The 25,596-nt window shown below is 38.3% G+C and overlaps 1 protein-coding gene across 2 annotated transcripts in view; it reads left to right on the forward strand.

Moving 5' to 3' along the window:
* Window positions 1–25,596, forward strand: part of NEBL (nebulette) — a 245,783-nt gene that overhangs the window by 81,579 nt on the left and 138,608 nt on the right. The gene's annotated exons all lie outside the window — the stretch shown is intronic.

The following is a 25,596-nucleotide window of genomic DNA, read 5'->3' on the forward strand; positions in this document are numbered from 1 at the left end:
TCTGGTGTTTGCAACCTAAGACACTCGATAATCTTGGTGATTTTAACCAGCCTTAATGATTCCATGATTCTGTGTCAGTTTTTGTGGTTCAAGAGATTCTTGAGAGTTATCATTGCTCACAGTGTTGCGTGATTTGGCAGATATCTTTAATTCCCTTTCAAAGGAGAAAGCAAATTGAAAGTTTTAACATATATTAAGTTTACCAATAGGTTGAGAGATTAAATCCTTTACTAGCCTACCTCTGGAAATTGCCTCAAATACATTGTTAGTTTGTCTGCTAGCTGAATATTTTTCCAATAAACTTGTTACATATTTGTATATGATGGGAGTGTAGAATTAGAGAATTTCCATGACCATAATTATATTTGTTCTTATTTGATGCAGTTATTTTTTTCATTAGCATGCATCCAGTCTTTAGATCTATATTGAGAAAAAAAGAGAATACTGATTTACCTATATGCTTCTGCGTGATTAGCTGGGATTTAAGTCTGCTTTTGCAGACCTTTTATAAGTATGCACTTTGCTTAGCTCTTATTTGTATCTGCTGAAGTTGAGAATGGCTGGATTTCTTTACCTTTTTTTTTTTGAGTGTAACAAAGAATCAATCCAGATGCTTATTTTTACTTTGTGTAAAACAGCTGTTCACCATTGTGTGCATTGGCTACTGAGTAGTGTCCTTTAAATCCATTATTAATTCTGTTTTCGGTCAGCATTTGTTCTGGAGGTGGCCTTTACAAAATGACCAGCAAAGCTGCTTAACAGGAGAAATCCAAGCCTGGTGAGAGTGTCACATTCTCCTAATTAGAAGTCTTACAAAGCAGAAGCTTTAAGCAAATGAAGCTATGAAAAGAGCTTTAGCCTTAGCAGAGAAATTAAAAACTGAATAAACAAAATCTTTGTCATTCCCTGTATTTCCCAACAAAATGTAAAAATGTAATATTCTGGGATATTTGAATAGCTGCAGATTGCCTTTGTCTGCTCCAGCAAAAGATACTCTTTGCACTTTGAGGCTTTGAGGGTATTTCTCTCTGCCTGTCTCTCTCTATTTTTCAGTTCTTGATAATTTCTGACCTCTCTGTAGCCTGAGCTCTCTGGCATTGGTGGATTTGTAATATACTGAGTGTGACTGTGAGAAGGAGAAAGGAGAAATTTGCCTTGGCTTGCCTGATGGTGCAATGCAAAAACAACACATGAATCCAGAATTGTATAGTATTAGGCCTTTCAGAGTATTTGGATGAAGAAGAAAGGCAGGAGGGATCCTGGGCAGTCCTACCCCTTGACCCCAATAAAAGGCCATGAGCGTTCGTCAGCATTTTAGTTGGTCATTTTCCTGATGCTTGGGTTACTTATTGATGGGGCTGTTTTAGATCCAAGAAATATATTGTCCTCCTGATTTATTCTCAGATGGTGCAGGGACCATTCAGAGTTCAATGATTTCTTGTAACTGCTGCCTTGCAGGATGGATTGAGGTCTATTCGGGGTGATAGTTTGTCAGGTAGTGCTATGCTTGCAGGAGATTATGTTGATGGGCTTTCAAGTGAAAGGGTCAGGAAAAAAAGGAGAAGGGAAAAAGAGCAGGATTAGTATAATGTTTAACCTAGCTCAAAATAAAGCGAGTGGAAGAAAATACTAAATGCTTTAATTGCACCAAATGTTAGAACTTTGAAGGTATTTGGTGGAAACATTTTGGGGGGAGGGGGCAAGGAATTGATGTTAGAAACTCCTTTGAGCAGAGGTTTATTTTTTTCCTGTCATTTGCTTGACTCAAAATTTTGAAGGACAAAATACGTAAGAAGTTTTAATAAAAAAATAAAAAAAGGGAAAAGAGGCAAAAAAGATTTGTCACTTACTGCTAGCAATGACAAAATTTCATTTTGTACTTACAGTTCAGGTTAGTTTAAAATGTAAGCGCTTCTATATAAATAAATCTACATTTAATATGTAATTTTCTATTATCTGGTGAATTAAAAATTTTGAATTCTACTTAAAAGAAAATAATTTTACTGAGTAAAATGAAACATAAATTTCCTGTTTTAAATTTTTTTCAGGAAATATAGTTGAATTGCTTTAAAGCTTTGGGAAATGTAAATGTGAATGAAGCTACCACATTTATTTTTCCAGTGTAGGATACATTTTTCATAGTGGAGTATATTTATCAGTCTTATAATTGTTGATATGAACTTAAATGTGTAAACATGGTCAGAAGAAAGGTCCAGGTTGCTCACTCCTGTTAAGAAGGGAGTAAGAGGGATGTGTGTTGAGGACAGGATGCTCCAGTGCATGGGTGATAAGGCTGGAATGCAAGCACCCAGCACAGAGCCAGGGTGGGCACAAGGTGCAGCACCATTTGAGATAAATGGGAAATAGGTTATGTTGCTCATTCTCATAAAAGGAAAATGCTTTGATCTGTATAAGAGGAGAATAAAAAAAAATCAAATAATGCTGTATTCAACTTGAGTTGTGGCTTTCTGGTGCATCATGGGCATGTGCATCCTTACATTGTCAGTGCTATGGCTTGTGAACAGGGTGGCCTTTGCCACCAGCCTGAGCCTGTGCCCACTCCTCTTGGACTAAACTGAACACTGGAGTCTTCTGATACTGCTGTTTTCTCCATCAGCTTCTGCAACAGAAGCTACTCTTACTTTTCCATCCTTTTAAATTTAGCTCCTTCAGTTTAGTTCCACCCTTTTCCAATCTCTTGTCCTATTTTACAGCCTAAAGCCCAGCTCTTGCTTTTGGCCTTTGCTGGTGTTAGTTCTGCTTTGCGATCTAACCTGACAAAATCTTGTGACGAGAGGTGAATTGAGCGTGCGGGGGCTGGAATACTTTGAAATGAGTGATACCAATGAAAAATGGAGCTGCTGCCCTGGAAGGCTGTCAGCAGTGCACAGCAGCAGAGGTGGCAGGGCTCAGTGTGTGAGCAGCCGAGGGATGGGGATGTGGAGGGCAGGACTCCAGGGAGCCGTCACCCCTGTGCTCCAAACGACTTACAGTTACAAATATGTGTTTTGATGGTAGAGCTTAGTGGGCGGAAACCTTTAAAATCCCCTCTGTTTTTGTAGATGCCAAGGCCATAGGGTAGTATTATTCAGCCACCTGGGGTGTAAAATGATCTGGATCGGAATATCTAAAAGGTTGTATGAACAGTGCCCCTAGAAGTGCCTGTTTCTGCCTACTGTTTAGTGCTGTATAAAATGTCATGGCTGTCTCAAATAAAGATTTGTAAAGTAGAGTAGAATCTGATGCCTGGTTACATAGAGGGATATGTTTCAGAACTGAATGACAACTAGACCAAATTTAACTTTTTAGGAGACTAGAGTCAAATGTAAGAAAAAAAAAAAAAAAAGACTGAAAAGAGATGGGACATATTAGAAGTCTAGTGAAAAGCTCATCTGCTGTCCTGAACCAGCAAGCTGTGGAAAACTATGCTGATCATCTTATTTTATAGCACCATATAGAACCTTCTTGTTCTGAGAAACATGGTGACAGGGCTCAGGAAAAGACTCTTTTGTTTAATGTTTTACCTCTGCTGCTTATTTTTGTTCAGAAATAATGGAAAGAAACTTCCTGGTGGACCATAGGTATTGAAGGATTTATTTTAAATTGCAGCATAGGATGAACAGAGACATGAATGCTTTTCTGAAGGAAGTCCTGGCCTGCTACAAATGAATTGAGGAGTGGATGTTATAAAATGGTTTTAACAGGCATTTCTATTTAATTTTACTTGTCTAGTGCTTTATCACAAGCATAAATTCTAGGACTGTTTAGGTATTTCTGATTCATTATTTCTGTCTACTTGCAAGAAAATTGTGTTTTACTAGTTAAGAGTTCATGTACTTTGGGGACTTCTTCACTGGCAAATAATCAACCTTATAAACTGAAAGTTAGTTTTCTTAACTTTTAATCCTTACAATATAAAATAAAAAAACTTATTAGCTTATTCCTAGAAAATGTTTTTTTTTTGACTCTGTAAATCTTGTAAGCTTGAAAGATGTTAGTCCACTGAGTTATTTTTAGTATCTATAAATGTTGCCTTTAATGCAATTAAAACAGAGAAGATTTTTGGCTAGAATGGTGTGTTTCAATAATAGCTTTGTTTCTAATATAGGCTGAAGGAAGCTCATATTTAGTTTTAAAATAATATGGTTTTAATTTTTCATTCATTTCTCTTTGCTCCAAAACTTTGGATTTGATGGAATCAAACTGATGATGGAAATTGCTTGGAATTTTACTGAAATCACAGGACAGTATAGTTTTGCTGAAATAAGCTGACAGTATAAAGTCACAGCCAGGAACTTGCTCTGTCTGGTGTAGTCATCTGTAGCTGCTTGGCAGCTAGATGCAGTGTAGCTGCTGCTGTGGGTCCTCAGATAAGTGAATTTATTCAGCTGAGTAATTTTATTGCAAAGAGACTTAAACAACAGCACTTCAGTGTCTTGGATCCCTCTGTTTGAGGCTGGATGGAGCAATGCAGACATTGGGTCTGTCAATAAATTGACTGCAAAAGCCTTCTTTTGGAATCATAGTGAAGTGGCTAAAGTCAAAATATCAGCTAGGAACTTCTTCATTTTTTGAATATTTGGTTTTCTAGAGATTATTTTTTTCAGTTGTATGCTTATGCTATTACAAGTCTCTCAGAAATGCAGTGCCAAAGAGGTCAAGTAAATAGCCTTTTTTTTGGCAGTTTGCTATTAAATTATAAATACTAATATTGTAAGGAAGACCTAATTAAACGCAGCTTTATACTGGAATTTCCTCACTATGAGGAGAAAAAAGTTAGCAAATATAATCCCAGGGTTAAACTGGACATTTATCAATAATGTTGCCTTACAAATAAATAGACTGTTTCCTTTTTGTAATCTTTGAGATGACAGCAGTAAATTATTCATCTGCAAACTCTTTTTCTGTACTGAATTGATGGCCGAGGCTCATTGTGCTCACCAGGCTGATTCATGTTTGCTGTGGAAATGGTAGAGTAGCTGCCTGTTGTTACTGCCTCGGTAATGAGCTACAACAGCAATGATGAGATGTTGTCTGTCTAAGGGAATAGAAAGATATTTCACCTAGGAGAGGAAAGGAAGGACTGGGGAAATGTATTTCCTGCTTGATATTTTATTTGAAAGAGCAGATCTGAGCAAACACGTGACTTACAATTGCTTTATATCCCATCTTCTCTTACCAGTTTTTTTTCTTTGAGGCACATGTTCTTGCAGCAGAAATGAAACAAATATTAGCTACTGTCCTGACCCTGATTTGGAAATAAATTACTGAAGCATATTATGTCTTAGGGGTGTTTGCTTTGTGTATATTTCAATTACAGTAGGAATGTATGCTATTGAAAGGCAGAGGTTATTGCCCTAGTTCTTTCTTAGCTTGCTTTCAATTAAATCTGATTTCTGTTACCATAGCATTGCCTGCTCGTATGCTGCTTAGTCCAGTGCTGGTCATTTTGTGCATGTTTTCTATTTGACTGTGTGGCTGTTCTTACTGTTCAGAGCTAACAGCCTCTCTGAGTCTTTTTGGGCTGGGAGGGGGTGCTCAGGCAGCTGGTTTTCACAAGTGATGCAATTGCTAATGTTTCCTATGCAAGAAGGCAGACTTCTACTCAGTACCCCTGGGGAGTGTAAACATCATTTTTATCATGTTGGAACTACAGGCTCTGTCAGCCCAGTGAAGTTGTTCTCAATTAGTCTGAGGCAGTTCAATTCAGAAGGGAATAGCTGCTCCTGTTCAAACCCATTTTTCTTTGAGTGTTGCCTGTGCTGATTTCCAGCTGTTACCATGCAGCTTTGGGGAGCTAATGGGGTTCATTTGGAACATCTATCTCAAAAGGAAATGCCTTAGTCAGTGTCTAGTTGAGTGATTGGAGATTTTCACACACAAAACCCCTGGTTAATACCCACTTAGCTAATTATCTCTCAATGTACCCGATCATCCTTTTCAGTCCAGTAATTAGAGAAAATTAAGTGGAACCTTGCTAATTTGCACTACTGTTGGAAACAACCTATTGCCAGTTACTGAATTTTGTGAATTAGTGCCAATGAAAACAAGCACTTTTTACAAACTGTAGAGTAACATGTGCTGAACCCAATGCGGTAGTGCCACATTAATATTACACTGCCAAGAACTCACCTGTACATGCAGGGGAAGTTAATGTGAGAACAGGGGAGTTAAATTGAGAAGAGACTCATTCTTACGCTGAAGTTTGCCCTTTGTTAACCGTGTATAGATTACTACACTGAGGCCTGAAGTCACATGATGTGTCATGAACACCATTCCCCTGCTTTCTAATAGAGTTCAAGGAGACCTTTGCAGATCTCCTTACTAACACAACTTAAGTTTCTCCTCTTTCAAAGCAGCTGCAATTGTCACCATGGCTGCCAGAGTCAGCACAACATCTTGCTTTGATCCTTTTGAGCTCTTGCAAGGGGCCAAAAAGCTGGAAAAATCAGCCTTTCTGAAAATCCAGTGCAAGTGAAAGATCTAACTCCTGTGTTTTCAAAATGCCCCTGTTTTTTTTTTTTCTCTTCCTCTACAAAAGTAGTTTTGCTGATGATTCCCTTGTGTGGCTGCATTGCAATCCCTGTCCTAATCTTTCTTTCAGAAGGCTCTTTTTCCAATCCCATTTATAGTGCTGGAGTTAACCCCATGTTCCCTGGATATCCAGTTTTTTCTTAGACTTGGCTGGGTAACACCTAGAAAGCGGGCTGACTCTAGTTCATATCCTTTATACTAAATCACCCATTGCTTTTGGCAGGATCACTGTCCAGATCCCAATAAAATCCTAAAACTCCTGGTGACCATATGCTTAATAACTCGTGGCTGTTGCCAAATAGTTAGGTGCCATTTGAAAACCTTATCACTATGATGCAAAGGGCTGTTTTGGCACATTTTGAGATTTCTCTACTATCTCAGGCTGCCTCATCTAAACTCCAAGTAATGTCAATCTCATGCTCAGCTGTAATTTTTGTCGCGTTTATGTGCCTGATCTGAGATTTGGTGGGAAAAAATTGAGAACACCTTGCAACAAAATTTGTTATAGTTCTGTTCCCTAGTTTCAGGAACCATCTTTTCATTGTGCTCTGTTACTTTTGAAGATAACAGCAGTAAATCAGAAACAGGAGCACTTCTTCCTGTCTGTGTTCTCACCTGTCTTTGGGAAGCTTCCACTTCTGAAATTAGTAAAATTTGTTTACAAAGCCAAAATGTTTCCTTTGTAACTTTAGCTTTGCAGTCATCCTTTGTAATAGGTCTGCATCTTTTCAGGGCCTCTTTCCATCTGGTCTGAGGTGGTACCTGAATTTCTTTTACTGGAATCTCTCCAGTCACAGTAACACAAACTGATGAAAGCTTGGATGCCTGTAACTTTCCAGAGCTCCAGCTTATGGATAGGAAGGTGAAACACTGTATGTAGAGCAGCCAAATCTGCTGTTTATGACCTAATGCAAGATTATGACAGTCTATTAAGATGACCTGCTTTTTAGTCTAGGCTGCCTTTTACTTCTCTAGTTATAGGGAACTGCCTGTAAGCTGCAGGAGCCAAATGCTTCAAGTTTTTAATTTTATGTGATGCAAATTTAGGAAAATAGAAAGCGGGAAATGAATAAAGATTGTGTTTCTTTGGTTGCATTCTACCAGCTTCCCTTTTTAGTGGTGAAAGAACTTCTACAGAAATAAAAACTGTGTTTGGTAACCTTTGAAGTTATGAGGAATGAAACAAAAGATAAGGTTTTCTTTTATTCCAGTTCCTCTACATTATGACTTCCAAACCAAGGGTTAGTTCCCCCAAGTGCCTAAGCCAAATTTATTTTCATCACAAATGGAGAACCTTAATATTTAAATCATTCCTAGGGATTCAAAATATTAAATTGCCTTTTGAGACTAAGTCTTCTAAGTCATGTAATAGGTTTTTGAAAACCGTGTTCTGCCCTAAGTTGTAATTAAAAAAAAAAAAAAACAAATGAGTTCCACAAAGAACTCCCTTTTAATTCTTATTCTGTAGTTTTGATACAAATTGACCCCTGCATTTGAGTAATTAGAAGTAAGAAACAGATACTAAGAAACTAAGATAACTAGAATATAAAAGTCAGTGTAATTCTCTTCATAAAATTGGGTATTATATGCTTGGGTTTGGGGGCGGGGGGGAAGGTGACATCTTAAAAGGAGTATTTTGGCATGACTGCCTGTTTCTGTCCCTTCTCAAACTGCTTCACACCCTTAGCCTATTCATTGAGGGTGCAGATTGAGAAATATTCAAGCTGTGAATCTCCTTTGAACAACAGCTAGGACATTAATGTGTTCTGAGCATTATTTTGGTCTCATATCTAAAACACAGGACAATACAAACTGCAATGAAGAAAATGAATTACATCCCAGCCAGCCACAGTAGAGCCATGAAGATGTTGAAAGGGAGGGAGAACTTGATGTCTGAGCTATGGCTGACAAAACTGTCTTTCTCAGCCTCAGGAGGAGAAGACTAAGGGGAAAATTAATCACAATCTTCCCATGTCCAAAGATGGATACAGACAAAGTGGAGATTTTCTCTTTCCAAGGTTGCATGGTGGTAGGAGAAGAGGCAATGGGAATAGCTGCTTCGGGAGAAATTCTGTTTTGGGGGTAAGAAAAAAACATCATCACCATGCAAACAACTAACCCTTGAAATAAGTTGCCCGGAGAAGTAGTGAAATCTCCCTTGCTGGAAAACCTCAAGATTTGGCTTGACACGGCCCCAATAATCTGATCTAAATCCAGGCTTTCAACAGAAGATTGGATGAGATGATCTCCAGCCTGCTTTGGAATGATTTTCATGAAATGCAGACTGTTGGTTTGGTGATAGTTTTAAAAACTACTTTTCTGAACACAGCTGAAGTGTTATAAATGCATAAGATACCATTGTTTAGATTTCATGGGATTTTAAAACTAGTAGAGTTCCTAAAACCGAAAAAGAAATACAATTCAGTAAGCAGTGATATAAATCAAATCTGCTCTGGTAATTGGGGTGTTTAGTTTCTTCCCTTTTCCTATTTATGTGATCTCTAAAATGAGAAAAATTTTCTTATTTTTAGACACTTGAATAAGAATATTCAATAAGCATCTAGCAATGAAAGTGCTGTTAGTGATGCTGGCTAATTCCTTTAGCCAAGGAATATTTAGCAGATATTCCTCAGGGACAAGGACATTTTGGGTCGAAATATATTGGTGTTTAAACAGCAGTGAAATTTCTAGGTTTTTTCTGCCTCATAAAATAGTCTGATTTTGAAACTTAAATAGGATGCAAGCTCTCCTAGGACTTATGTTGTAGGTGTATATTTTTCTGTTACTGCTTATGTAAATTTTTTTAGCTGTTTTTATTTCCTTGAAGGGAAATTGCTCAAATGATGCTTTAAAAAGATTTATTTTTTAATTTTTGAAAGAGTCAAAGTTGAGAAATAAAATTATATTCCTGATATTGATAGATACATATTGATTTTTGGATTGCAGCTCAAGATAACACTGTTCAAAGGGCACAGATTGAGAATGCAACAAAAACCATCATACAAATACTGTCAGGAGTGGGAGGAGGAGTTCACTGGAGTTCACAGAGAGTGTCATGAGGAAAAATTCCCTGGTGTTGTTTTTTTCCTTCAAAATATGATGAGCATTTATTGTAGCTCATTTGTTAAAGTGTAACTTTACATGGATTAATAGGAGAAACTAAAAGCAAAAGCTGTGGCAAAGCAATTACATGACAATCATGTTTCCACAAACAATATCTGCTGTAAACATTTGTCTAATTTTAAAATACAAACTGAAGCAGAAAAATAGATCAGATTCTGTCCTTCATCAAAAGAATACTGGATTAAAACATCTGAATTATGCAGATAGAGCACAATAATTGTACAGGGACACTTAAAAACCGTGAGGGTCAAGATGAAGTCTTTCAGAAAGGAATAAAAGGAAAAAAAATCTCCCAGATTAAAGCAACTGTAAAAAAAAATTGTTTTAGTAGCAAAATAGAAATAAAGAACAAGGAAGAGGGTTAACTGTTGCCTTCTTCCCTCCTGGGAAATATATCAGACCATATGTTTGAAAATAAGAAAACTTTCTTCAATTCTATGGCAGCTGATGTTGGGAAACTCTTATGATAGTGCAGTACTGACCTCCTGTGTTTCAGGATATAGCAAAATAAGTGTGTGAGAAAATGTTTTGCAGTTCTGAAGAAACATATTGATGGCTTTTTGCTGACAAGTAGGAAGAAAAGAGAACACTGTCTTCTTGTTCAGCATTATAAATACATTCATTTGGGATTTCAGATTTATCTTGCTGGTATCAGGCAGTATACAGATAGTAATTTTGCCAGGAATCTTCATATTAGTGCTTGATATTTCCTAAGAATGGGTGAATCCATGGGGTTTGGATCTTCCTTTCTTCTTTTAAGCATTTGCTATCACAATATTACCCTTATTATTATCTCATTTTCTTTATTCTACAGTCTTGGGGGGGAGTTGACTCACTGAATAAAAGCCTGGGTTGTGAATTAGATGAGGGAAACTGTACTCATAAATGAGAATGATACTGAGAAGGTTCTGAACATAGTGTATCTGTTGTTTATTTAATATTAATTTTTTTTGTCTTGCGCTTTGTTAATTTCTCTTTCACTTAGTTTCCTTTTATTTCTATAGTCTTCTATTAATGATCTGCCCTTCATTTTATGTTTCCCCCTTATCACCCTTTTCAGTCTTTTAACTTTTTCTCTGATCTCTTCTAAAAAGAATTTTGCATGTACTCAAATGACATAGTTATCTATCAAACCCACAGCCATTTCATCCCTAAAATTTTGTTCAAAGGTTCATGTTTGCTTTTGTAAAACAAATAAGGAAAGCTTTATGTTGGACTCTTTTTTCTCTGGAAACCCTTGGTTGTGGAAAGTAATTGATTGTTATGTCAAGATGCAGTGGAATCCAGCTTGGGAGGATTGATTATGAGCGTAAAGAAAAAGCCTCCATCTCTGGTGATGGTTTAGAGGGGGAGGGGAGATGAAAAAGAAGAAAAAAGTAAGAGAGCACAAGAAAACAAAGAGGTTAAGAAGAAAAAACTTTAAACTTTTAGACTTTCAGAAAATGTGCCTTGAAAAATTATGGCAAACAGACTTTTTTAGAAGACATTTTCTGTTGTTGCTAATTATTGTGTGATAATTGTATGCTAATGTGATAGGAACTGGAAAAATAGCTACAATGGAGCTAAATCCACCTTGTGTTATTCACTCAGTTTTTCTCAAGGGTCTGTGGCTTAATGTGTATTAAAAATAGTCATAGTGTTTCTGGCTTATTTGAACTCTTTGCAGCTGGGTTTTGGGTGGTGAATATAATTTATAGTTGTAATTAGTTAATGCTGTGAGGAGTGCTTTCTGCCACCTGATAAGGGCAGATCAAGTGTTGCATGTGCATTTGTAACCTGTACATTTTGGACATAGAATTGGATAAGTGAATTACAAGAATTGTTATCATTCCTAAGCATGGCTTTTACCATGTGTCTATATTGTTTTCAGCAAATTAAAAATAATAAATAGATGTTATTTCTGAAGGTGTTGCTAAAAGGTATCCAGGAACAAACTCAGCTCTTGCCTTCTGCTTTCTCCACATTGAGGGTCAGCTAATAATGTGACTGATGGCTCAGCAGGGGTCTGAGAAGCCTTTCTCAGCCTCATCTAGAGTTCCTGTGCATCCCAGTATGGATGGAGGTAGCACATCTGGCAGTATTTGCTTTGAAGCAGGAAGCGTGAGTTTGGGATCGTGGCACCGTCTCCATTGCGCTGGCTGGCAGAGCAGCTTAAGCACGTGAAAAGCATACACTGCATTCATTCAAAATGTGGTTGAGCATCTGTAGCTGTGTATACTCCCTTGAATTCCTGGCAGAAATTCCAGCTGAATCAGCTAGAATTGCACCTGGCACTTCCATCGCACTATGGTAAAAGAAACGGGTTGACCTAAAAGCCAGATTTATGTGTATTTAGTTATGGAACTCTCAATAAAATCAGTGCTAACTTTAAGGGCTGTATATCACTTTGGAGTTGATAATATATACTGCGCTTGGGTAATTTTTGCCTTTTTTTTGAGGGGAAAGAATAGTGTCCTGTTTTGCTTACTGAGTCTTTCTTGGTTGTAAGATGTGTATGTAATTACTGGAGTCACGGAATTGCTTTGGTTGAGCTGAAGGAATCATAAGAAGATTCATGGGAAAGATGGTGTTTCTCTGGGCTCTGCTAAAGCTTTTTATGACTTTTAAAGAAGCAAGATGTGGTGTGGAGTTCACAGAGGATTTGAGGCTATAGTTAAAAGTAAGTTGGAATTTGTTTGACCTTTTTGCCTGTACATTCTTTTCAGAGCATTAGGTGGCTGAGGTCAAACTGAAATGTGTCACTGGTCAGTGTCTGAATTTAATTAGTAGGCAAGGACTTGGAGAACTCTAAAGTACAAGATGCTTGATCCCCACCTTCCCTTTTTAAACAAAAACAGAACATGATCTGTTTGTGTTTTCCTTCCACCAGCTGGTACAGTTTCTTGAATCTGTTTGTGTCTTAATGTAAGATTTAAATGTGGGAAATGTTACAGAAAACTGTTGTACTACCAGGCTGGTTGCTCAGCCTGGTTTATGACATCTGCGATAGTTTATGTAGACAGTCACTACTATATATTACACTTAATGACAGAAATTATGAACAGTTTACCATATTTGCTGAGCTGATTTCCTGCCTTCCTAGTAAAAATTGCCAGCTTTATGTTGATTTATAGATAAATTTAAAAAAACTAAATTCATGCTTTTTGCTCTTAAAGAGACAGAGACTGCTGTAGATGAGTATGATGAACTGTGATATAAATACTCACTGACATTTAAAAAAAGCAATACTCAGCTAGTTGAGAATGGCTTTCCCAAGCCAAAACACAGTAGTAACACTCTGCATCTTGATAACAAATATGTTTGTGGTAACTCAAACATTTTTGTTTCTGAAATTCAGCCTAATTTCTTTACGTACTACTCTCAGCATTTAAAATAATGTCAAGCTTGAATAGTTTTGAGACAATGACATGTCTGTTGCTTCAGAAGAGTTTGTGAAGAATTTTTGTACATATAGTCCTTTAATAGTTATCACATCAAAGAGAACAGAAGCAAGAAATTCTAAGATATTAAGTGTTCATAATAGTGAGGTTTTATAAAATAATCCACCTTTGATATGTATCAATTATTTCCATGTTATCAAAATGATAGTGTATAAATCCTTGCCCAAATACAATTTAGATAGGGCCTTTAGTTTAAACTCTTGAAGTATTTAGTAACAGTTATGGCAACAGAAATATGTGTCTAATTTTTTCCCTTAAAACTGGAATTTCTCTTATATTGACTGTTAAAGAGTAATAGAAAAAGAGATTATGTTTTCTTAGGAAATTTTCAGTTCTTTTTCTGTGCTGTCTACATCATCACTTAGTCACGTATTTTCTGTGGTGTAATTTTGAATTTTTTACTCACTTAGCAGAGTGATGGGCAGCTGAGAAGATACAGGGTCATTGATCCTCTGCTAACCCATGTTTCCACAGCGTAGTTATTTTTGTCATAATTTGAATAGATTATATAGGGTATTGAGGCTATGGTGCTCTAATTAACACTTAAGTGCTTTTGGTAAAAGATCCCAGTGCAGAGTCCTCAGTACCAGGTTTGAACTGGAATCCCCATGGATGCTGTGGGGGTTCAGCCCAGTGGCCACATCTCTGTATTTCCAGGGTTCCTGATCTTTATTGGGGGTGTTCTTTCTCACTCTGTGCCTGGAGTGTCCTTCAGTGTGTGTTCAGTGGGATTCCCTTTATTAGGCTGAACAGATAAAAGCTGCATTTGGCATCTACCCATAATTTAAAATTTCAGAGGATAAAGTATTTGTCAGAAATTTGGCTGGCAGGTGGAAATGGGCAAAGCAAGTTTCCCAATACAGTGCTGTTAAAAATTAGCAGAAGTTAATGAAAAGAAATACTTAAAAAATCAAGATACTTGTCAAGAGTTTTGTCGTGGCAGAGTAGTGTTTAATCTTAGTGCACAATATGATTGTGATAACAAGTTTCTGCACATATACCATGATAAATGGATGCTGTTCTTTGATGGGAATGATTACATTGTATGTGTTGGCATTTATAGGATCTTGTTGCATTTTTTTAGAATATTCAATCTTCTCACTGTGTTTTCATCTATTGTTTTCTCTGACAGCTGGAACAAGACCATGAAGTCAAGTGGCAGAGGCCAGGAGGTCTTTGGTTACCAAACAGCCTTTCTTCTTTAATTTTCAGATTACATTTGTTTGCTATAGTTGTTAGTTTTCTGTTTCTACTTGATGGTTTTTTTTCAGTTCTAAAATAACAAAGCAAAAACGTTGTCCAAAAGTCTTCCTGCAAATGTAGTATATTAATAATGCGCAAAAGCAGTGCCATTTAATTCCCTACTGCATGCGAGCAAACAAGAGGTTTTACATGGAGGCAAATCAACCTGAAGATAGATTTTCCTCTCCTTTCAGCTGAAAAATTAGCCTTGCATATGCTTCATAGCTTAAATAACTGATCTTCATTTGGGTCAATAACCACCATCTTAAAGAAATGACACTTCAGAGAAGTTTTAAATTCTTTGAGCGCTCACCACTATCTTTGACAAAAAAGTTCCATGTGAAATTCAGCTAGAGTTTCTTTTAAGTTTAATGTTAATTGACAAATCAAGAAATGTGGGCCTTTGAATTGCTCCTTTGTAGTCACCTACAGCTCTGTCACTACTGCTGTTTCCCTCCTTCCTCTCGTTGTTTTCTTCTATGCTGAGTTGCCTTTGTAATCTGAACACTTCTGGCTGCTTCTGCAGCTCTTCTACTATATGGTGTGTGGTGGAACTGGAGAGGAGGATGATGAGGAACTATTAGCAAAAATATAATTCTTGTGCAATATTGCAAACATTAAATTAACTGCAATTTAGTTCTAATTCAGGGTGGCTGTGCCTTAATTTTTTTCTTTTAAATGGTTTGCCATGTGTTTCACACTGCTCTCCATTTGCTGGATTCCCTTTGCTTGATGGTAACTATTATTTGTCTAATTGTGTATATTTTAAAAGTTAATATTTTCTATTTCTGTCTCATTTGATGTTGGTGCTACTAACAAAGAGAAAACTGAGACCAGATGGCTGCCAAACAGTGAAGCCACCTGGTATTCTTGCAATGCCAAATATATTTTCCCCTCCATTTTTCTTTCAAAAATTACTGAGACAGATCCAGGATTTTTTGAGTGTCCCAAGAATTCTTTCATGCAGCCAGAGAAAGATCCCAAATACTCTTAAATTTATCCTTGAAATTCTCTTCCCTTCTGCTCTTCTCTTTCACGGGTGATTCCATCTCATGCTCTATTTCCATGGCAGCACTTGCGTCTCCCACTGGAGCTCCACGCTGCTGGCTCTCACTCGTGGTTTGCAGACCTTGCTCCTCTGGGGCTGAAGCTGAAGGGCTGCCCCTGGTCACTGCTTGCTCCATCACCAGTGCTGCCAGGGTGGGACAAGGAGTTCCCATTGCAAGCAGAATCCAACAGGGTGAATCTGCTAGGAGTGCTTCTCCCCGCCTCTTGGGTTATTATTAATGTGTAGCAAACAAGGGAAGACCCACCTTGAAGAGCTGGCATTTTGGATGTGCAGCCATCTGATTGCCATCTGATACCTTGTTGATCTGAGCACCAAATCTGAACTGATGCTGCTATCAGGGGCATGACAGTGTGAGCTGGGACTGACATGAGGATACAGCAGAGCACACACAGTGCACAGTTTGCTCAGAGTGGCAGAAGTTAGCCTAAGCTAACCAAAAATGCTGTTTTTGTGGTAGGAAGTCTCATCCAGGCTCTGCTCCCCGTGCCGGTGCCGTATGCCGGTGTGAGCCGTGTGCGTGGTGGCAGACGAGCCGCTGCAATGTGTGCTTCTCACACGTCTGGTCTAGGCAGTGCCTGTGTCAGCATTGATGCATCTCTGAGACAAGCATTTAATGCACCATATTGACACAGGTCTGGGTCAGGGAGTGGAGTGTAACTCCTCACTTAACTGCTGCCTATCCTCTGCGTGTTCTTCTTTCCTTTGTAGCTGATTTTCTGGACCCTGCTGGTCTGTAGGCCCCAAACACCTTGAATAATACTGACATGAACTCCTGGGTGCTGTGGCTCAGTAAGTATAGGTGTGTCCATCTGAACACCCTGGTTGAGTTCTGGCAGAGAGAGCAGCTGCCACTATGTCAGCTCTCAGAAATACCCAAATTGCTGCAGTATTTAATGGCTGTAGTCCTAGAGTGTTTTGCTAGGAGCTGTACAAATTCAACACAAAAAACTATATCTGCCTGAAAAGAACTTGTACTCCATCTGTAAGACTCAGGAGAAGGCTATAAACAGATGAGGAAATGAAAACAATAATAGGTTTGGTATTCAGCAATGTAACAAATAGCTGTCACTAATTATGTATGTACAATGTACCTGCATGTACAAATTTCTTACAATTTCTTTCTTCTTGCTGTTATATCATAGTGGTTGTGGCAGCACTGAACTTTCTTTTCAGTGCCCTCTGTCTTGTGCTGAGTATATGGTTTCTCTATTTCTTTGCTCACTTTCCTTTTGTATTATGTGCCAGTTTCCAGGATGTTCTACAGGTGTCAGAAAAGACAGACATCCTTCCTTTGGCAGGTTTTGATCGTCTCTGTTGCTCCACCAGTGGCTGCTAACATGGTGTCCCTAGATGGCTGCAAGCCATCATGCAGAGCACACCCCTCCAAATGACAACTGCAGCTGAAACTGGATTTTCAGAAATCCATGTTCCTGCTGGTTACAATGGGTTGGACACAGTCCCATTACTGCACACACAGACCAAGTTCAGCAGTAGTCCTTTAATGGAAAATGCATCAGAGTGGCCTCCATTCAAAATTTCTCATGTTTTGGAAATTGGAAAATACCCCTTCATATCTTTCCATCAGGCAGGATGTATATTTAAGCTTTGTGACAGTAAAATAATGTAAAACCAATATTCTGGTGGAAATAAGGCCCTTAAAGTGCCTGTCCAGAATTACTCCTATATGGTCTGTTCAAGCAACAAGACACAATGATTTGAAAGTGCTTTACAGAGGTAGATGTATGGAGTGACAAGGACGTAGCTTTTCCTGGAAGAGAGAAGAGACAGTGAAGAGAGAGTGTTTTTCTTTGAGCTTCTTTTCGGTATTATAATAGAACTAATTTTGCAATATTTACCATTTCTCAAAGTCTGTGAACTGTAGTTGACAGGAAGCCTAAAGATCAAGCTTACTGCTACTTTTCCCCACAGCAGAAAATACTAAATGTTTTCAAGGAAAAAGACAGTCACTGCTTGAAATCTGGGAAGCTTTTTTCTAATCTCTGTAATTCAAGTAATTGTGTTGGAAAGCACATGGTGCAATTGCCACAAGTTGTGTTTCTTTCTTATTATGCCAGCACATCAGGGTACTGTAGGCATTGGATGAAATTCTCTGCAATTAGTGAGCATTAAATTTAAATGCATCTTTTATTCAGCTTGTTTGATTTGTGCAGGCTGGCTCTGTTGCTACTCTCAGAAGCTGTATTTGTTTTCTGTAGAATGTACCTCCCTCCACAGGTGAATTGGACAGGGCAGAACAAAATTCCTGTTGCATCTTACCTATTAGATATGATGTTTCCAGAGATATTAAAAAGGGATACAGCATGCTGGCTGAATGTAGGCTGACACTTTTTCATTCTAGATAAAGAAATCTCTAAAAAATATGCAAACCATGTAATATCCAACAAAATTAGCATCTTTTGGAGGTTTTTTTTTGATGTAATGTGCTAGTCTATTTCCTTGTGTACAAATGTCACATAGAATTTGTATCACTGATGTCAGTCAGTCTCTGTCATTGGTCTCCCTCCCCTAAAATAAAAATATTATTTTTATTTTATGAGGGGGACAAGTTCCTTCTTACTGGAGGCAAAAAAGAAAAATAAACAGCATTGAAAGTTATGAAAAAGTTTACAGAATCAGTCTCTGTTTCACAAGTAGAGGACTTTACAGCAGTGATAGAGCTCATCTGTGTAATGTTTTCAAAACTTTAAAAGCAATCAGAAGGTAGGATGTATCAGATATAGGACTGTAATTTGTCTCTTTTATAAGAAGAATGACCTCTTTCCTAGTTTTCCTTGGTCGGCAAATAAAAAAACCACCAATCCCAAGCCTATGTCTTGGAACTGAAAAATAGTTGCTTTCATTACACATTTCTAAGGAAGTTTTGAAAAAGAAGCACGGGATAGCATTTAAATAACAAAGACCCTTCTTTAAATTCTCACCTTCTCTCCACTCACTAAGGGCCATTTAACAAAGGGAGCAGTTTTTACAGCTGGGGTGATTTGCAACTGTTCTCCTCTTCCCTCCCTCCCCTACTGCTTGCTCATTATTACTAGCTAACATTTCTGCTAAGAAATGGAAAGTACAGCCCCTATCTGCTCCTTTGGGATGCCTGGTCTTCCTTTTCTGAAGCCATTTGCGTTTCTCTTTTTTTTTCCCCTGCCCCCCTCAACACTTTCCAGTTAATTTCTGGAGTAATTCCTTGAATTTGTGGATTCTTTCTTGTCTTTACACTTTTTTTTTTTCCTATATAAGCAGGCCCTGCTGCTACACCCCACTTTTTGCTCTGATCCTAGCCCAGCCAACTGTCACGTTTTAGCCTGCAGGGAACCTTCTGGTACTAACATTCCTGCCTTGTTTTTATTAGAAGGGCATCTCTCACAACATATCCCTCGCTGTTTGAAGCAGAAGTCATGTGTATTCAGTAGGAATGAATAATGGATGTATTTAAAGGGTAACTTGCCCTTCTCGTTCCTTTGCACATCATAAATAACCACTCTTTTACTTGAGTTTTACATATTGCTCTACAGGCACAGTTTGAAAAAATCTGGTGATTCAGCTCCCAATTTAAAAACCACTGCTGTATGCAGCTGATAGTTTCTGTGTCTGAAAACTGATCCCACACCAAGCTCAGTACTGGCATCTGTGTGCAGCTCTAGAATTCTGAACATTTAGGAAACCGGTCATGAATTTATTTTGAAGTAGCTCATGAGACCACAGCATCAGGAAATGTACAGACAATATAATGGGGAGTGTTGGAGCTCTGGATAGGGTTCGTTTCACCTGGCTTTATGTATCAGCTTTAAAGGATCTTTAGATATGGTCTTAAGATACCTAAAGGTATTTTAGAAAGTTTTAACCTTTATTTTTACATTTTAAGTATTTTTAAGATGTTTTAAATATAGGGTTTAAAAAAATAATTAAAGTATCTTCAGGATGAGCCAAGTTCTCTAAAAATGTCTTTTCTGTCCACTTGTTGTAAAAGTGACTTGGTTGATGAGATTTTGTGTAGTGACATCTGCCTTTTGTCCAACAAATCCACTGTTTCTGGCCAGGTATTACCATCTGAAGAATTCCCTGGGGTAATGGTATTAAAGGATAAACTGAATGTAGTTAGAATTTTCCTACTACCTGTAAAAAGCTTTAGCTGAGGCACCAAAAGAAGATCCTAAAATTGAAGGTCAGGCTTGGAGGGTGATTTAATTATTTGATCTCAGTTTAAGGACGCTAAAGTGAGAGTCTGAGCAGCAAATGATTTTGATTGGAGGGGTTGTGGAATGAGGGAACCTGGATGCATTTCTATTGCCCATTTTACTTAGATAACTGGCCAAGGGAGTGCCCAGTTTCCCCATTACTGTCAATGCCTCATAACTAGCCCCAAGTGACCTTGTTCTCTCTGGGGGGCTTTCACCTTGAGTATGTGGCTAAAGTTTTTTCAGGTGTATCCCTTGGGTCCTTTAGTGCTAGGAGCTGAGGATAACCCGTGTCTCTGTTCCAGTGACTTCTGGCAGGACTGGGGTCCAGTTCCCAATGAGCATGGGGAAGTTATGTACTTGAGCCAGGGACTCTGGAGTCATGCACCAGTATCAACTTTGCAAATGAGGTTTAAATGAGATTTACCAGTGCAAGCATTTTCTAGGAGTGGAGGCAAATGATTTGGAGGTGTTGGAAATTGTGTATTCAGGTGATTTGAGCATTGGCATTTGTTAAAAAAAGAAAGAACCAGGTTGTGACTCTGATTTTACTGGTGAGTTTTGGCATCTTCTGATCTCAGTTCATGTGGCAATAATTTTGAAATTGTATGGGTTTCCTGTCTGTCTAACAGTTTTGCTCTACTTGTTATTTGAGAGGCTGCTGATATAAATATTTGATTTGCATTTATAGGTGGTTCCTACATACTGAATTGTGTAAGAAATTATTCCCTTAAAGAGATTCAGCTAATGGACTTCTCCAAAGATTAACATTTTTAGGGATTCAGTCATCTGTACAAGCATTTATACTATGATAGTTTTGGAATTTTAGTTGGGATGAAGTATTTTCTGTGTCTGTTCCTTCTGCAGCTGAAATTTATTAAGACATTCAGACATATGTGGCATTCAGAGTTGAAAATGAATGAAAATCTAAACATAAAAGGCTGAACTGCCCACTATGTATTTTCTGGCATGAAATTACCTTTCTTAATTATTTTAGGCTCACCTTCCTTTTCTTCTTGTTTTAAGATGAAGAACAAAAGAGAGAATTTAGTCTTGAAAAAAATGGGGTTTACAGTCAAATTCTGCCTAGATTTTTAACTAAGACTAATCTTTGGGTGCCAAGCAGTATGTATTAACTGGAAGTCAATTTGATTTTTTTTTTCCCTTTTTTCATGGTGCCTTCAATAGCTTTGGCTTTATCTTCATTACTGAGTGGAAAAACGATAACTTGGAAGGCAGACAAAATATAAGGATTTCAGAATTTGCTTACAGTTAAGAGGAAGTGATAGGTAGTCCCTTTCCTCTGGCCTTGGTTGTACAGGGACAGAGGAACTGACTGCATGAGACATCCATAACTAATATGGCCAAGGGACCCCAAGTTGTGTGCAATGTGCATTGATTTTGTCTCTAGGGTTGCACTGCAGGTGCCCACTTGATATATCAGTTTTCAAGAAATAAGCCATAAGTGGCACAACAAACAGTTGTAAGGAGTTTCCATAAGAGCACCTAAAGTCAAATTATCTATTAATGATCTGTTAAGTCTGTGGAATAAGAGATGGTGTGTCCTTACCATCTCTTTACCAAATAAATAAGAGGAGCTGTAGCTGAATGAGACAAGAGGATATTTACTAATGTGAGTAGTGTATAAGGTGCCAGCTACATGGTGTCTGAGTGACAGAGAGATCCCAAGCTTGCTGTTACCAGAGGCTAGAGGGTGTAATTGCACTGTCTCTTTATTTCCTGTGACTCCTATGTGCCTGCACATCTGCATTGCTCAGATCTAGATTTTTCAGTTCCCTTTCCTCTGCACTTTGTTCTGGGCTGCATTCTGATGTCTCTCAGTTGGACTAATTTCAGCTTCTTTCTTCTGCTACAGCAGTGAACAGTCCCTGATTTTTTTGGCAGTTCTTTTTTTCACATGTCATGTGCTAGTTTCTGTTGCCCATTAGTGTTTGTTTTGATTATCTTTTGTAGAATATGACTACAACTTGTGGCCTTGTCTGCATTACAATTTTCTGAGGTCAGTGTTGTTTAGATCCCCTTCTGTGGTTAATCTTCTTTACATGCCATGCTGTATTTTACAGTTCAGTTTTTGGCTTGATGCTTTGTGTGAATATTCTCCCTTGGGTGAATATGACCATCATGTTATTTGGAATACTTATTTAGTAGGTTTTGTAAGATTTTATTTGGTGGGGCTTTTCAGGGAAGGGTGTGTTTGCTGCTTCTTTTTTTTAAATCCTCCCCTCAGAATAGCTGTCTGTCTTTTGTGTGGATGTGCATTTGTGTGTTAATATCTTTCTGGTACCCGGTGGCCAGATGCCTCTGAGCTCTGCTAGTATTGTGAGCCAACTAAAGGCTGCATGACCGTGGTTTGCATGGCACTGAGCCCGAGGTAGCACATCCTGCCTCTCAGCAGGACTTGTTAGCTCAGTCTTGGTGCCTTAGCCAACCAGTAGCTACGTATTTTCTCTCTTCTGTGGAGTGTAGGCATATAGCAGCTCACATGCTTGTGATTTACTGCATACTTCCTTTAGAATACACAGTTCATGACTATAGTTGTCCTGGTGGTTGCCTGGCCATTCTCTTTCTCAGTGATGAAAACAGCAAGACAGGGCTTACATGTTTAGTTCAGACCCTGGAGATAAAAGCAATATTCCAGGATTTAGCAAATCTATACATGAGACATTTAAATGGGTTTCTTTCCCACCCTCCTGCTATGTTGGATAATTATCATTCTGTTTGGAGGAGTTTGCTATCAGTGGTTACACTTTTGAAGGTATTATTAAAATTTGTGGAAGTTTATCAAGATACATTTGGATTATATATATCATTCATTTTCTGCCTGGAGATGAGATATGGTAAAGTCAGATCTCTTTCTGTTGTGGTAGAGTAATAAATTCTTCACCTCCCCAGACTTCTGTTCCTTGGAGATAAAGTAGTTCAAACACAGCATTTACCAAATGATAGGGAGCGGACAGAAGATCTGACACTATGTCTCTGTCATGAAGGTTGCAACTTCATATCTCCTCAACTGCAGTTCTGCACAGAATTTGTTTACTGCTTCTAAAATGCAGATGCAAAGTTTGTTGCACAAGTTAGACAGATGATAATCACTCGTGGACATGGAGGAAAATCAGCTTGTTTTGAGACTGGCCCATTCTTTGTGTCATCTTCTCTGCATGTGCAGCTTGCAGCCTTTGGGAAACATTAATGTTACTTATTAATAGAAAAGAGTAGAATCTCACCGACTTTGTTTTCCAACAGCAAAACAAGGTGCAAAGTACTTTAGAGCATACTTAGTAGCATAAAAATAATTTTTTGGGCAGAAGCACCTATGTAGTTTCAGTGGAAATGGTTTTTGATGGAGTGGAGCCTAGTTGACTTGTTTGGATGTAAGCCTGTTGAAACAGTTTCAGATTGCACTCTCTTCTGTCATAATTTTACTTGGATCCCAGCTACTGTTCACATGCTGTTGTCATATATCCAAATGGAGGACTCCCATCTTTTTCTCATTCTGAAATTTCTGATCTCTCGCTGCCTCCAATTTCCCGTCACTGCACATCGTGGGGTATGGAACGCTTTTGCCCATGCGTTTTCTCTGAGCCACTTGCATCATCCTCAGTATCAAGAGACCACATTGTAGAGACATTCTCTCCAGAGCTACTATTTATATACTTTAATTTGCCCCTGTCCAACATTTTAACTGTTCTGATGTGGATTCCAAGATTTTTGTTATTTAGCAGTAGCTCTTGCTAAAACTGCTGAGACCTTCAGGAAATTACAGTGCAAAGATTTGCAGATGGTCGGAGAGTTGCTGAGGCTGTACTTCACAGGGTGGCACAGGCAGACTTGCGCAATGTTTGAATGAGGTATGTAGAAAGACAGAATATTTAATGATAACTATGGCACTTGAAATTTTTACTCCATGTAACTGCAAAGGCTTTTTGTTGGAGTACTGATGCTTTCAGTTTTACATTACCTTTGAATGGGAAACTTCCTTCCCTCAGTTTCAACTATTATGATGAGTACTTCAGCTATGAATTGTGAAAAAGGCTTTTTTCTTCACAATAAAAGGGTAAAAAATTCTAAAATATGACTTTGTGCATACTAAGAACCATTTGAAAAAATTGCAGACTTCAGCCTTGGGGAATTTTTATTTTGCTTTATCTGACAAACTGATGAAATCTGTAACTCTGCAGTCCCCAATTACAGCAAAACTCATTCATCAGTGGCCTCTAAGGAGTCCATGACTCCTTGGTTTCTCTAAGGAATGCCCAACCTACGGCTTCCAGTTCATATAGAAATTTTCAGGACAGTTTGGTCTGCCTTATATGCCCTTCTCAATTCCTGCATTCTTGTTTAGATTTACTGTGGATAATAGTTCTAATTGAGTGATAGTGGTAAGATCATGTTTTACTTCATGCCATTAGGGGAGTCAGTGCTTCAGCTCATTGGGTACCATTGTTGGGTATCAGATGGGATGTAATGCATCTCTAATATGAGCAGAAGATTATTGAGATGTAGAGTTGTGGACAGTGTTAGACGAAAAATTACACCATGAAGACTGAAGCCTGGCTTTGTCAGATAGGACAGTGTCTGGGATCCTCCCTAAAAAGGATTAGCCAAACAAAAAGAAGTCTTACTGAATTTAGTCTAGAATTATTCTTTACATTTGAATTATCTGTGAGCATTTGTTTTAGTCATGTTCATAAAAATCCTAATTTACAGAGTAAATTTTGTCTCTGTCTTGCCATTAATTTTGTAAGAAGTAAGATAAATTGAGGCAAAACCAACAGTCTATGTGGTCTATGGAAGAAGCAGAGCCAAACAAAGGCATCTTTGCCAAGATGTGCCTCTAGGACCTGTACTGTGGGAGAGGATTTCTTGCCAGTCTGTAAAAACCAGTGTATTAGCAGATGGTGACCTTTGGGAAGTAGTTGTGTGTGCTGGGCACAGGAGGAGCAGATGGCTCTGGGCAAGCCTCAAACACAGCATACTGGAATTCATAAATATTCAGGGTGTAGTAAAGACTGTAGGTCTATGAACGTTCCTCTCAGGGCAAACGTGGGTGTGAGGGATCCCATCCTCTCTTGACCTGCTTATTCCTTCCTTGCTGGACATGAGACATGATGATCCTACAATCTGTGGGGCTATGCTGTGTATCAGATAAGGAAGGAGACTGCAGGAAACTAGCTTTAATAATGCCATAGCTTTTGGGGAATTAATATGTGCTCTGTAGTGGCTGAGGATCTTTTTGAGGTGGAGATGAAATTAATGGTGTTTCTAGGTCAGCATTATTCACAGCTCTGCAGTGATGAGAAATGCATGATAATCCACCATGTTGAATTCTCTGATATTTTTTCATTGGTGTTTTTGTACTCCTATGTTGTTTGTTCAACTGATATATGCTTTTGGTATTGTAAATGAGGCTGGACTACGGGTAGGTGCCAAAAGCCCCAAGAGTACAATTAATCTTTTATGCTCCATTTATATTTTCAGAGTATTTTTCCCAGGCAAAATGAATCTTGTTACCCTAATAGGTGGCTTTGCTGCCAAGTGTACCAGCAAAAAACCATGAGCAGCATTTTCTCCAGCCTAATATTTTATGTAGAGAGTAAGATGGACCCTCTGTCCTTCACAGTAAGATGGATCCTCTGGTCATGCTTCAAGTCCTGCTGCATGCTGACCTCATGAGCAGATTTATACATTCCTTTCTTTGGGTGTCTCAAAGATCTCTTGCTAATGTCACAAATCTGAAAAGTTTGATTTGTGAAAGATCTGTTGGATCACTTAGTCCTTTCACTGTGCAGAATTACTTCTCATGAAGTATTTTCACTTGAAACTTTTTCATTTATGGTGATTTATTACAGTTTAATTTCTAATGTTTATGCCACACATTGCCTCTCAGAAGATCAATTTTTCAGGGCACACACCACTGAGAGTGCTCTGCATCTGTGAGACTGCATTTTGGAGCCAGTGAGAAGCATTATGAGCCACG

Source organism: Ammospiza caudacuta, chromosome 1, assembly GCF_027887145.1.
Source record: "Ammospiza caudacuta isolate bAmmCau1 chromosome 1, bAmmCau1.pri, whole genome shotgun sequence".
NCBI classification, from domain to species: domain Eukaryota; kingdom Metazoa; phylum Chordata; class Aves; order Passeriformes; family Passerellidae; genus Ammospiza; species Ammospiza caudacuta.